General features: G+C 60.0%; 1 non-coding gene across 1 annotated transcript; it reads left to right on the plus strand.

Annotated features, from left to right (window-relative positions):
• The first annotated feature begins 10,814 nt into the window (after positions 1-10,814).
• Positions 10,815-10,933, plus strand: LOC131863933 (5S ribosomal RNA). Its single transcript, XR_009362825.1, has one exon. It is a non-coding gene; the product is annotated as a 5S ribosomal RNA (ribosomal RNA).
• Positions 10,934-15,000: the final 4,067 nt, after the last annotated feature.

Consider the following 15,000-nt stretch of genomic DNA (forward strand, 5'->3'; position numbering starts at 1 on the left):
CGTCCGATACACAGATGGTTCCAAGGCGGCCGAGGAGCCTCACCGCATAGCAATCGGGGGTGCGAGGCGAGGGATGGGGCGGGAAGGCCCCAACGGCTAGACGGAAGAGGCTTCAGGGCCGCCTAGGAATGGTCCAAGCATCGGACACGCTTGGGGCGACTACCAGTGACAGCCCCCTATCCCGCGATGCGTCCGATACGAAGATGGTTCCAAGGCGGCCGAGGAGCCTCACCGCATAGCAATCGGGGTGCGAGGTGGGGGATGCGGCGAGATGGCCCCAACGGCTAGACGGAAGAGGCCACAGGGCCGCGTCGGAATAGTCCAAGCATCGGACGCGCTTGGGGCGACTACCAGTGACAACCCCTTATCCCGCGATGCGTCCGATACGAAGATAGTTCCAAGGCGGCCGAGGAGCCTCACCGCATAGCAATCGGGGTGCGAGGTGGGGGATGCGGCGAGATGGCCCCAACGGCTAGACGGAAGAGGCTGCAGGGCCGCCTCGGAATAGTCCAAGCATCGGACGCGCTTGGGGCCACTACCAGTGACAACCCCTTATCCCGCAATGCGTCCGATACGAAGATAGTTCCAAGGCGGCCGAAGAGCCTCACCGCATAGCAATCGGGGTGCGAGGTGGGGGATGCGGCGAGATGGCCCCAACGGCTAGACGGAAGAGGCCACAGGGCCGCCTCGGAATAGTCCAAGCATCGGACGCGCTTGGGGCGACTACCAGTGACAACCCCTTATCCCGCGATGCGTCCGATACGAAGATAGTTCCCAGGCGGCCGAGGAGCCTCACCGCATAGCAATCGGGGTGCGAGGCGAGGGATGCGGCGAGATGGCCCCAAAGGCTAGACGGAAGAGGCTGCAGGGCTGCCTCGGAATAGTCCAAGCATCGGACGCGCTTGGGGCGACTACCACTGCCAACCCCTTATCCCGCGATGCGTCCGATACACAGATAGTTCCGAGGCGGCCGAGGAGGTGGGGGATGCAGCGAGATGGCCCCAACGGCTAGACGGAAGAGGCTGCAGGGCCGCCTCGGAATAGTCCAAGCATCGGACGCGCTTGGGGCGACTACCAGTGACAACCCCTTATCCCGCGATGCGTCCGATACACAGATAGTTCCGAGGCGGCCAAGGAGCCTCACCGCATAGCAATCGTGGTGCGAGGTGGGGGATGCGGCGAGATGGCCCCAACGGCTAGACGGAAGAGGCTGCAGGGCCGCCTCGGAATGGTCCAAGCATCGGATGCGCTTGGGGCGACTACCACTGCCAACCCCTTATCCCGCGATGCGTCCGATACACAGATAGTTCCAAGGCGGCCGAGGAGCCTCACAGCATAGCAATCAGGGTGCGAGGCGAGGGATGCGGCGAGAAAGCCCCAACGGCTAGAGGGAAGAGGCTTCAGGTCCGCCTCGGAATGGTCCAAGCATCGGACGCGCTTGGGGCGACTACCAGTGACAACCCCTTATCCCGCGACGCGTCCGATACACAGATAGTTCCAAGGCGGCCGAGGAGCCTCACCGCATAGCAATCGGGGTGCGAGGCGAGGGATGCGGCGAGAAGGACCCAACGGCTACACGGAAGAGGCTTCGGGGCCGCCTCGGAATGGTCCAAGCATCGGACGCGCTTGGGGCGACTACCAGTGACAACCCCTTATCCCGCGACGCGTCCGATACACAGATAGTTCCAAGGCGGCCGAGGAGCCTCACCGCATAGCAATCGGGGTGCGAGGCGAGGGATGCGGCGAGAAGGACCCAACGGCTACACGGAAGAGGCTTCGGGGCCGCCTCGGAATGGTCCAAGCATCGGACGCGCTTGGGGCGACTACCAGTGACAACCCCTTATCCCGCGACGCGTCCGATACACAGATAGTTCCAAGGCGGCCGAGGAGCCTCACCGCATAGCAATCGGGGTGCGAGGCGAGGGATGCGGCGAGAAGGACCCAACGGCTAGACGGAAGAGGCTTCGGGTCCGCCTCGGAATGGTCCAAGCATCGGACGCGCTTGGGGCGACTACCAGTGACAACCCCTTATCCCGCGACGCGTCCGATACACAGATAGTTCCAAGGCGGCCGAGGAGCCTCACCGCATAGCAATCGGGGTGCGAGGCGAGGGATGCGGCGAGAAGGACCCAACGGCTAGACGGAAGAGGCTTCGGGTCCGCCTCGGAATGGTCCAAGCATCGGACGCGCTTGGGGCGACTACCAGTGACAACCCCTTATCCCGCGACGCGTCCGATACACAGATAGTTCCAAGGCGGCCGAGGAGCCTCACCGCATAGCAATCGGGGTGCGAGGCGAGGGATGCGGCGAGAAGGACCCAACGGCTAGACGGAAGAGGCTTCGGGTCCGCCTCGGAATGGTCCAAGCATCGGACGCGCTTGGGGCGACTACCAGTGACAACCCCTTATCCCGCGACGCGTCCGATACACAGATAGTTCCGAGGCGGCCGAGGAGCCTCACCGCATAGCAATCGGGGTGCGAGGCGAAGGATGCGGCGAGAAGGACCCAACGGCTAGACGGAAGAGGCTTCGGGTCCGCCTCGGAATGGTCTAAGCATCGGACGCGCTTGGGGCGACTACCAGTGACAACCCCTTATCCCGCGACGCGTCCGATACACAGATAGTTCCAAGGCGGCCGAGGAGCCTCACCGCATAGCAATCGGGGTGCGAGGCGAGGGATGCGGCGAGAAGGACCCAACGGCTAGACGGAAGAGGCTTCAGGGCCGCCTCGGAATGGTCCAAGCATCGAACGCGCTTGGGGCGACTACCAGTGACAACCCCTTATCCCGCGACGCGTCCGATACACAGATAGTTCCGAGGCGGCCGAGGAGCCTCACCGCATAGCAATCGGGGTGCGAGGCGAGGGATGCGGCGAGAAGGACCCAACGGCTAGACGGAAGAGGCTTCAGGGCCGCCTCGGAATGGTCCAAGCATCGGACGCGCTTGGGGCGACTACCAGTGACAACCCCTTATCCCGCGACGCGTCCGATACACAGATAGTTCCGAGGCGGCCGAGGAGCCTCACCGCATAGCAATCGGGGTGCGAGGCGAGGGATGCGGCGAGAAGGACCCAACGGCTAGACGGAAGAGGCTTCAGGGCCGCCTCGGAATGGTCCAAGCATCGGACGCGCTTGGGGCGACTACCAATGACAACCCCTTATCCCGCGACGCGTCCGATACACAGATAGTTCCGAGGCGGCCGAGGAGCCTCACCGCATAGCAATCGGGGTGCGAGGCGAGGGATGCGGCGAGAAGGACCCAACGGCTAGACGGAAGAGGCTTCAGGGCCGCCTCGGAATGGTCCAAGCATCGGACGCGCTTGGGGCGACTACCAGTGACAACCCCTTATCCCGCGACGCGTCCGATACACAGATAGTTCCGAGGCGGCCGAGGAGCCTCACCGCATAGCAATCGGGGTGCGAGGCGAGGGATGCGGCGAGAAGGACCCAACGGCTAGACGGAAGAGGCTTCAGGGCCGCCTCGGAATGGTCCAAGCATCGGACGCGCTTGGGGCGACTACCGTTGCCAACCCCTTATCCCGCGATGCGTCTGATACACAGATAGTTCCGAGGCGGCCGAGGAGCCTCACCGCATAGCAATCGGGTTGCGAGGCAGATTATTGGGAAGGGAACCCCCTGGGATGCGGCTCAAGCAGTGCCCAAAGGGACTGGAATGCGGAATCACATCGAGAGACCCAAATGCTATACGAGGGCTCAAATCGAATTATCGATTTGGCCACGACATGGACGCATCAGAACGACTACCTTTGCCGAACCACTCGCAATTGCATCCATACCGAAACCAATAGACATTTCCGTTAGAGCCCTCGCATAGCATTCGGGAATCTCGCATGCCCCTCTAAATCGACCAATGCTGGCGCTCAATGAAAATCCGAGCGCTACCACCGTTCGAGCGCCAGCATTGGTCGAGTTAGAGGGGCACGGGGGAGAATGCTCCAGTCAACACCTCCCCTATATAAGTTATTTGTCCGATTCTCGCACAACCGTAGTCTGCCTCGTCGAATCAAACAACGGTCCCAGATTCCGACTTCCGTTCCGTAGAGACCCAAAAGCTAGATGGAGGCTCGCAAGAAAGAGAGTCGGCGCATAGCAATCGGGTTTCTCGAACGTTTAGGGACCGAGCTCACTTGCGGATAGGGCAAAATCCGCCAAGCAACCCAAAAGCTAGACGGGGGCTCGAATCGAATCGCCTAGGCGGCCACAACAACGACGTGTTGGATCGACTACCAGTGCCAAACCATTCAGCAAGACTAGTCTGTGTCGAGGCCGGATAGAGATTCTCAGAGAGCGCCCGCATAGCATTTAGGAGACCTGCCGCGTCCCTCACACTCGACAAATGGTGGTGCACGTTTATAAATCCGAGCGATCCCAACCCTTTCAAGCACCAACATCGGTCGAGATAGAGGGGCACGGAGGGGGCTGCGTGAGACAACACAGTCCCCTATATAAGTTATTTGTCCGATTCTCACACATCCGAAGAATGGTCATCAAATCGGACAACAGCCCAAACTTCCGACTTCCGTCCCAGAAAGCCCAAGAGCTATCTAAAACGTTCATGGCCGGAACTCGATCGCGGCTATACCAGTCCGCCAAGCAACCCAAAAGCTAGACTGGAGCTCTAGTCGAATCACCTCTGTGGCCATTGCAAGGACGTGTTGGAGCGACTACCATTGCCGAACCATTCCGCAGGTCGAGTCCATACCAAGGCCGCATAGAGATTCACGATGAGCTCCTGCATAGCAATCAGGAGACTTGCCGTGTCCATCACAATCGATAAATCCTGGTGCAAGATTTTTGCATCCGAGCGCTCCAACCAGTCGAGCACCAGCATCAATCGACATAAACGGGCACGGGGGGAGGATGCTCGAGAACACTACCTCCCCTATATAAGTTATTTGTCCGATTCTCAAGCAGCCGAAGTCTGGTCATCGAATCGGGTCAAAGACCACAACTTCCGACTTTACCCACAATGCAAGTCATCGAATCGAACATCGGCCCCCGAGTCGGACTCCATGCGTATGTCAGGTCATCGGACCCAAATTCCGCCTTCCTGCGCATGGCGGGCCATCAATATCAACTCGGTCATCGGACCCAAACTCCGCCTTTTTGCGTATGGCACGCCTTCAAATCGGTCATCGGACCCAAATTCCGCCTTCCTGTGCATGGCGGGCCATCAACATCAACTCGGTCATCGGACCCAAATTCCGCCTTTCTGCGCATGGCACGCCATCAACTCGGTCATCGGACCCAAATTCCGCCTTCCTGCGCATGGCAGGTCATCGGACACAAATTCAGACCTCGCCAATATGCCTACGTATCGAATCGGTCATCGGACCCAACTTCCGACTTCATCCATACTGTAGGGTCTTTGAGGTTGGCGCGGTGCGCTCAACCCAGGGAGTCGACCCATCGAAGCATACACCTCCCCTATATAAGCTATTTGTCCGATTCCCACACCTGTGTAGTTTGCACCTCTGACCAGGACATCGACCCCAACTTCCGAACTCGACTGCAACGACGGCACCAGCGCCTTGGTGCGCACCTTGCGACGCACAGTCCCAACATTCGCCTTCCTGCACATGGCAGGTCATCGGACCCAAATTCCGACCTCGCGAGTATGCCTACATATCGAATCGGTCATCGGACCCAACTTCCGACTTCATCCATACCGTAGGGTCTTTGAGGTTGGCGCGGTGCGCTCAACCTGGGGAGTCGACCCAACGAAGCATACACCTCCCCTATATAAGCTATTTGTCCGATTCCCACACCTGTGTAGTTTGCACCTCCGATCAAGACATCGACCCCAACTTCCGAACTCGCCTCCAACGACCGAACCAGCGCCTTGGTGCGCACCTTGCAACGCACAGTGCCAACATTCGCCTTCCTGCACGTGGCAGGTCATCGGACCCAAATTCCGACCTCGCGAGTATGCCTACATATCGAATCGGTCATCGGACCCAACTTCCGACTTCATCCATACCGTAGGGTCTTTGAGGTTGGCGCGGTGCGCTCAACCCGGGGAGTCGACCCAACGAAGCATACACCTCCCCTATATAAGCTATTTGTCCGATTCCCACACCTGTGTAGCTTGCACCTCCGATCAGGACATCGACCCCAACTTCCGAACTCGACTAAAAAGACCGCACCAGCGCCTTGGTGTGCACCTTGCAACGCACAGTGTCAACATTCGCCTTCCTGCACATGGCAGGTCATCGGACCCAAATTCCGACCTCATGAGCATACCTACTAATCGAATTGGTCATCGGACCCAACTTCCGACTTCATCCATACCGTAGGGTCTTTGAGGTTGGCGCGGTGCGCTCAACCTGGGGAGTCGACCCATCGAAGCATACACCTCCCCTATATAAGCTATTTGTCCGATTCCGACACCTGTGTAGTTTGCACCTCCGCTCAGGACATCGACCCCAACTTCCGAACTCGCCTGCAACGACCGAACCAGCGCCTTGGTGCGCACCAAAAGTGCGCACTTTTGGAGGGCACTTTTGTGCGCTCCAAAGGTGCGCACTTTTGGAGGGCACTTTTCTGCGCTCCAAAGGTGCGCACTTTTGGAGGGCACTTTTTGGAGGGCACTTTTCTGCGCTCCAAAGGTGCGCACTTTTGGAGGGCACTTTTTGGAGGGCACTTTTCTGCGCTCCAAAGGTGCGCACTTTTGGAGGGCACTTTTTGGAGGGCACTTTTCTGCGCTCCAAAGGTGCGCACTTTTGGAGGGCACTTTTTGGAGGGCACTTTTCTGCGCTCCAAAGGTGCGCACTTTTGGAGGGCACTTTTTGGAGGGCACTTTTCTGCGCTCCAAAGGTGCGCACTTTTGGAGGGCACTTTTTGGAGCTCCAAAGGTGCGCACTTTTGGAGGGCACTTTTTGGAGGGCACTTTTCTGCGCTCCAAAGGTGCGCACTTTTGGAGGGCACTTTTTGGAGGGCACTTTTCTGCGCTCCAAAGGTGCGCACTTTTGGAGGGCACTTTTTGGAGGGCACTTTTCTGCGCTCCAAAGGTGCGCACTTTTGGAGGGCACTTTTGTGCACTCCAAAGGTGCGCACTTTTGGAGGGCACTTTTCCTGTGCTCCAAAGGTGCACACCTAGGTGAGCACCTTCGACCACACCTTGTAGCACACCAAACTCTGACTTTCGACTTCATCCGCAATGCAGGGTCTTTGAGGTTGGCGCAATGCGCACAACCAGGGGAGTCGACCCATCAAACCCAACACCTCCCCTATATAAGCTATTTGTCTGATTCTCATACATGCGTAGCCTGCAGGAGCAATTAGGACATCGACCCCAACTTTCGGCTTCTAAACGAAAACAAGGTCTTTGAGGTTGGTGTAATGCGAACAACTAGGGGAGTCAACCCATCAAACCCAACACCTCCCCTATATAAGCTATTTGTCTGATTCTCATACATGTGTAGTCTACAGGAGCAATTAGGACATCGACCCCAACTTTTGACTTCTTAACGAAAACAAGGTCTTTGAGGTTGACGTAATGCGCACAACCAGGGGAGTCGACCCATCAAACCCAACACCTCCCCTATATAAGCTATTTGTCCGATTCTCATACATGTGTAGCCTGCAGGAGCCATTAGGACATTGACCCCAACTTTTGACTTCTTAACGAAAACAAGGTCTTTGAGGTTGGCGTAATGCGCACAACCAAGGGAGTTGACCCATCAAACCCAACACCTCCCCTATATAAGCTATTTGTCTGATTCTCATACATGTGTAGCCTGCAACAACGATTAGGACATCCACCCCAACTTCTGAATTCGTCTGCGTTGACCGCACCAAAGGTGCACGCCTTGGTGCTCACCAAAATCCGACTTCCGACTTCTTCTGCTATGCGGGGTCTTTGAGGTTGGCGCAGTGCGCACAACCAGGGGAGTCAACCCACCGAATGCAACACCTCCCCTATATAAGCTATTTGTCTGATTCTCATACATGCGTAGACTGCAGCAATGATTAGGACATCCACCCCAACTTTTGACTTCTTAAACAAGACAGGGTCTTTGAAGTTGGTGCAGTGCACACAACCAGGGGAGTCGACCCATCAAACGCAACACCTCCCCTATATAAAGCTATTTGTCCGATTCTCATACGTGTAGTCTGCAGCAGCGATTAGGACATCGACCCCAACTTCCGAATTCGTTTGCATTGACCGCACCAAAGGTGCACGCCTTGGTGTGCACCCTGGAGTGCACTTTGGTGCTCACCTCGGTGCACACTTTGGTGTGCACCTCGGTGTGCACCAAAGGTGCGCACCTTGGAGCGCACCAAAGGTGTACACTTTGGAGCGCACCACATAGGGTCTTTGAGAGGTTGGCGCAGTGCGCACACCAAGGTGGGTGTTGAGGTGCGTGCCGAGGTGGGTGGGTGCTAGGGTGCGCTCCATGGTGGGTGCCAGGGTGGGTGCGTGCTAGGGTGGATTCCAAAGAGGGTCATAGGGTGGGTGCCAAGGTGGGTTGGTGATATAGTGGGTTCAAAGGTGGGTACTAGGGTGGGTTCCAAGGTGGGTCACAAGTTGGGTGCCAGGATGCGTGGGTGTTAGGTTGGGTGCCAAGGTGGGCTCCTGCGTGGGTGGGTGCTAGGGTGGGTTTCAAGGTGGACGCGAGGGCGGGTGCCAAGGTGGGTAACAAGTTGGGTGTTAGGATGGGTGAGTGCTAGAGTGGGTGCCAAGGTGGGTGGGTGCTAAGGTGGATGCCAAGGTGGTTCACAGGGTGGGTGGGTTCTAGGGTGAGTTCCAAGGTGGGTCACAGGTTCAGTGCTAGGGTGGGTGTCAAGGCGGGTGTCGAGGTGCCTGGGTGCTAGGGTGTGGATGCCAATGTGGGTCATAGGGTGGGTACTAGGGTGGGCTGCAATGTGGGTGCCAAGGTGGGTAACATGCTCGGTGGGTTCTAAATTGGGTGCCAGGGTGGGTGTGCACCCACCTTGCCCGAGGTGGGTGCCAAGGTGCCAGTGTGGGTGGGTGCTAAGGTGGATGCCAAGGTGGGTGAGAAGGTGGGTGATAGGTTGAGTGGTAGGATGGGTGGGTGCCAAGATGGGTCACAGGGTGGGTGCAAGGGTGGGTAGGTGCTAGGGTTGGTGTCAGGGTGGGTGGGTGCTAGGTTGGGTTCCAAGGTGGGTGCGAGGGTGAGTGTCAAGGTGGGGTCACAGGTTAGGTGCTAGGATGGGTGAGTGCTAGGGTGCAAAGGTGCCAGGGTGGGTGCTAGGATGGGTCGATGCTAGGGTGAGTGGCAAGGTGGGTCCACAAGTGTCAAGGTGGGTGCCGAGGTGGGTGCCAAGTCGGCGACTGCTATGGTGGATGCCAAGGTGGGTCACGGGGTGGGTGCCAAGTTGCTAGGTTGGGTTCCAAGGTGGGTGCCAACGTGGGTGCTAGGGTGCGTGGGTTAAAGGGTGTGTCACAACGTGGGTGCCAGGATGGGTGCGCACCCACACTGGCCAAGACGGGTGCGGGTGCAAGGTTGGGTTCCAAGCCCGGTCACAGGCTGGGTGCTAGGATGGGTGGGTGCCAAGGTGGGCACCAGGGTGGGTGCACCCACCCTGGCCAAGGTGGGTCACGGGGTGGGTCCTAGGGTGGGTAACGGGGTGGGTACTAAGGTGCGTGCCAAGGTGGGTCATAGGGTGGGTGCCAAGGTGGGCACCAGGGTGGGTGTGCACCAACCCTAGCCAGGGTAGGTCACGGGGTGGTTGTCGGGGTGGGCGTCAAGGAGCCAAGGTGGGTGGCAAGTAGCCAAGTTGCGTGCCAAGGTGGGTGTCGGGGTGGGTGCCAAGGATCCAAGGTGGGTGCCAAGGAACCAAGGTGGGTGTCTGGGTGGGTGCCGAGGTGGGAGCCAGGGTGGGTCCCAAGGTGAGTGCAAAGGTGGGTGCCAGGGTCAAGGTGAGTGCCAATGTGGGTTCCAAGGTGCCAGGGTCAGGGTGAGTGCCAATGTGGGTTCAAAGGTGCTAAGTTGGGTGCGAGGTTGGGTGCGAGGGTGGGTGGGTGCCAAGGTGTGCTAGGTGGAAGCCCGGGTGGGTCGGCATCCCATGGGTGTCGAGTTGGGTGCCTGATGGGTGCTTCTTGTCAAGTTTTAGTCGTCGGGACTCATTTCGAGCCTTAGAGGTCGTTTCTTGTCCGGTTGCCCTGTCTTCGACCTGGGAACCCAATTTTGGTCCTCGGGTCCCATTTTTTTTTGTCTCGCATCCCACTTTTGGCCTGTGGCCTTTTCGGGGTCGATTCTCGTTTTGGGCATCAGAGCATGTTTCTTCTCCTAAAACCCAATATTTGTTTATTAAGTCTCGGAACACATTTTTGTTCTCGTGGACCCATCATGGGTCTTGGAACGCATTTGTGGTCCTTGGGTCCCATTTTGCATCCCGAAACTTGTGTTTTGGTGCTTGATCCCTATTTTGGGTGCCCACCTTGCACCAAGTGCGCACCCGGGGCAAACCGAGCGCCTTGGTGCACCGGGGCAAGATCGAGCGTGCACCCGAGGCGCCCCGAACATGCACCAAGGTGCACTCGGCCCACATGTGAGCGCAGGTCGTTGCGCCCGAGGTGGTGTGTGGGCACCGCGTTGCAGACGGGACACTGCACGCACACGACGCCCCCTCCAGGTGCACGCACGTAGGCCGGGCCGGGTGCACACCCGACGCCCTAGCAAGGTGCGCGCACCCGGGCAGGGCTCACACTTGGCGAACGGGGCGCACTTCGCGAGGGAGGGTGTGCACCTCGACGGGGGTGGGTGGCCGGGGTGGATTCGCACGTGGGTCGCGGTTTGCTAAGTACACACTGCGACAAGCTCATAACGGGTGCGATCATACCAGCATTAGTGCACCGAATCCCATCAGAACTCCGCAGTTAAGCGCGCTTGGGCCGGAGTAGTACTGGGATGGGTGACCTCCCGGGAAGTCCCGGTGTTGCACCCTTTTTTAGTTTTTCGCCGGGCGTCGCAATGCTATTTGAATAAACCTTTTGCTCGTTTGCGTTCTCGTCGGGGCCGGGCCGGGCCGGGGTGCGCTGCCCGCACTACCGCGCGCGCGGGGGCGACACCGAGCGCGCACCCGAGGCACCCCGAGCACACAGGCCACGGTGCAACCCGAGCGTTGTGCGCGCACCCCGGTGCGCCCGAGGTGCTGCGCGCGCACCCAGGTGAAATCGGTGTGCACCTCGGCCAGTGCGCGCTCGGTCGAGTCGCGCACGTTGGCCAAGGTGCACGGTGATGTTTCTTACTCTAAGGTTCCGCACCAGACGCCCGGGACAGGTGAGCGAAGCTGGGCGGGGCCGGGTGCGCGGCCGGGGCAGGTGCACGCAGCTGGAGAGAGCTTTGGAGCACACTTCGGAGCGCACCAATGATGCGCTCCATTCAAAAGTTTCCTGAAAAGGCAAAAAAAGTTGAGATTATAGAATTTCCCACTTGAGAGATTGTAAAAAAAAAAAATTTAAAATGAAGGAAACGCGGGTGCCAAGGTGTGCGCAGCCCAGCCAAGGTGTGCGCACCAAGGCGCCCACCCTGGCGAAGGTGCACGCAAGGTGCGCACCCGAGGCAAACCGGACAATTAACCCAACTTTCGACTTCGCGCGCACCTTGGAGCGCACTTCGAAGCGCTCCTTGGTGCGCACCAATCTTGGGCACCTCGGAGTGCACCATGGCGCCCACCAAGGTGCGCACCCGGGGCAAACCGAGCTCCGACTTCGTGCGCACCTTGGAGCGCACGAAAGGTGCGCACCATGGCGCCCACCAAGGTGCGCAGCCCAGCCAAGGCGTGCGCATCAAGGTGCGCACCCTGGCGAAGGTGCGCACCCGGGGCAAACCGAGCTCCGACTTCGTGCGCACCTTGGAGCGCACAAAAGGTGCGCAACCCAGCCAAGGTGTGCGCACCCCGGTCAAACCGAGCTCCGAATCGTGCGCACCAGAGGTGCACGCCATCGTGCGCACCTTGGAGCACACTTCGGAGCCCTCCTTGGTGCGCGCCGATGTTGCGCACCTCGGAGCGCACCCGGGGAAAACAATGCAATTAACCCGACTTTCGACTTCGTGGGCACCTCGGAGCGCTCTCGGGTTCGCACCTCGGAGCACACCGAGGTGCGCACCTTTGATGCGCTGCCTTCACCAATTTCCAGAAAAGGCAAGAAAACATTGAGAAGGTGTGCGCACCGAGGTGCCCACCCTGGCGAAGGTGCACGCGAGGTGCGCACCCGGGGCAAACCGGGCTCCGACTTCGTGCACGCCGCACCTTGGAGCACACTTCGGAGCGCTCCTTGGTGCGCACCAGGGCGCGCAACCCAGCCGAGGTGCCCACCCCGGCGAAGGTGCACGCGAGGTGCGCACCCGGGGCAAACCGGGCTCCGACTTCGTGCACGCCATGGTGCCCACCGCGGCGAAGGTGCACGCGAGGTGCGCACCCGGGGCAAACCGGGCTCCGACTTCGTGCACGCCGCACCTTGGAGCACACTTCGGAGCGCTCCTTGGTGCGCACCATGGTGCCCACCAGGGCGCGCAACCCCGCCGAAGGTGCACGCGAGGTGCGCACCCGGGGCAAACCGGGCTCCGACTTCGTGCACGCCGCACCTTGGAGCACACTTCGGAGCGCTCCTTGGTGCGCACCATGGTGCCCACCAGGGCGCGCAACCCCGCCGAAGGTGCACGCGAGGTGCGCACCCGGGGCAAACCGGGCTCCGACTTCGTGCACGCCATGGTGCGCACCGCGGCGAAGGTGCGCACCCGGGGCAAACCGGGCTCCGACTTCGTGCACGCCGCACCTTGGAGCACACTTCGGAGCGCTCCTTGGTGCGCACCAGGGCGCGCAACCCAGCCGAGGTGCCCACCCCGGCGAAGGTGCACGCGAGGTGCGTACCCGGGGCAAACCGGGCTCCGACTTCGTGCACGCCGCACCTTGGAGCACACTTCGGAGCGCTCCTTGGTGCGCACCATGGTGCCCACCAGGCCGCGCAACCCAGCCAAGGTGTGCGCACCAAGGTGCACGCGAGGTGCGCACCCGGGGCAAACCGGGGTCCGACTTCGTGCACGCCGCACCTTGGAGCACACATCGGGGCGCTCCCGGGTTCGCACCGGCGTTGCGCACCGTGGTGGGCACCTCGGAGCACACCAAGGTGGGCAGCGAGGTGCGCACCTTTGATGCGATGCCTTCACTAATTTCCATAAAAGGCAAAAAAAAAACGAGATTTTAAAATTTCCGTTTTGAAAGATAGTGAGAAAAAGGGAATGCTGGTGCCATCTTGAGCCCGCCCTGGTGCGCAGCCCAGCCAAGGTGTGCGCACCAAGGTGCCCACCCTGGCGAAGGTGCGCGCCCGGGCAATTAACCCAACTTCCAACTTCGCGCGCGCCAGGGTGGGAGCGCACCCAACAACCGGGCCTGGGAAGAGCCAATGCGAGAAACCCCACCAAACGCTCTGACAAAAAAAGAGGGGGCGCTCCAGTAACCCCGCTTCGGAGCGCACCCTGGGCAAACCCAGCCAAGGTGCCCACCCCGGCCAAGGTGCAGGCGAGGTGCGCACCCGGGGCAAACCGGGCTCCGACAACGTGCACGCCGCACCTTGGAGCACACTTCGTAGCGCTCCCGGGTGCGCACCTCAGAGCACACCAAGGTGGGCAGCGAGGTGCGCACCTTTGATGCGCTGCCTTCACTAATTTCCAGAAAAGGCAAAAAAAAAAGGAGATTTTAAAATTTCCGTTTTGAAAGATAGTGAAAAAAACGGAACGCGCGTGCCATCTTGAGCCCGCCCTGGTGCGCAGCCCAGGTAAGGTGCCCACCCTGGCAAAGGTGCGCACCCGGGCAATTAACCCTACTTCCGACTTCGTGCGCGCCAGGGTGGCAACCGGGCCTCGGAAGAGCCAATGCGAGAAACCCCACCAAACGCTCCGACAAAAAAAGAGGCGGCGCTCCAATAACCCCGCTTCGGAGCGCAGCCGGGGCAAACCCAGCCAAGGTGCCCACCCCGACGAAGGTGCACGCGAGGTGCGCACCCGGGGCAAACCGGGCTCCGACAACGTGCACGCAGCACCTTGGAGCACACTTCGAAGCACTCCCGGGTGCCCACCGGCGTTGCGCACCGTGGTGGGCAGCGAGGTGCGCACCTTTGATGCGCTGCCTTCACTAATTTCCAGAAAAAGGCAAAAAAAAATGAGATTTTAAAATTTCCGTTTTGAAAGATAGTGAAAAAAAAGGAACGCGGGTGCCATCTTGAGCCCGCCCTGGTGCGCAGCCCAGGCAAGGCATGCGCACCAAGGTGCCCACCCGAGGTGCACACCCGGGGCAAACCGGGCTCCGACTTCGTGCAGGCCGCACCTTGGAGCACACTTCGGAGCGCTCCTTGGTGCGCACCATGGTGCCCACCAGGGCGCGCAACCCAGCCAAGGTCTGCACACCAAGGTGCCCACCCCGGCGAAGGTGCACGCGAGGTGCGCACCCGGGGCAAACCGGGCTCCGACTTCGTGCACGCCATGGTGCCCACCGCGGCGAAGGTGCACGCGAGGTGCGCACCCGGGGCAAACCGGGCTCCGACTTCGTGCACGCCGCACCTTGGAGCACACTTCGGAGCGCTCCTTGGTGCGCACCATGGTGCCCACCAGGGCGCGCAACCCAGCCAAGGTGTGCGCACCAAGGTGCACGCGAGGTGCGCACCCGGGGCAAACCGGGGTCCGACTTCGTGCACGCCGCACCTTGGAGCACACATCGGAGCGCTCCCAGGTTCGCACCAGCGTTGCGCACCTTTGATGCGCTGCCTTCACTAATTTCCAGAAAAGGCAAAAAAAAACGAGATTTTAAAATTTCCGTTCTGAAAGATAGTGAAAAAAACGGAACGCGGGTGCCATCTTGAGCCCTTCCTGGTGCGCAGCCCAGGCAAGTTGTGCGCACCAAGGTGCCCACCCTGGCGGAGGTGCGCGCCCGGGGCAATCCGGGCTCCGACTTCGTGCACTGCATGGTGCCCACCAAGGCGCGCAACCCAGCCAAGGTGCCCACCGCAGCGAAGG

Source organism: Cryptomeria japonica, unplaced genomic scaffold, assembly GCF_030272615.1.
Source record: "Cryptomeria japonica unplaced genomic scaffold, Sugi_1.0 HiC_scaffold_73, whole genome shotgun sequence".
NCBI lineage: Eukaryota > Viridiplantae > Streptophyta > Pinopsida > Cupressales > Cupressaceae > Cryptomeria > Cryptomeria japonica.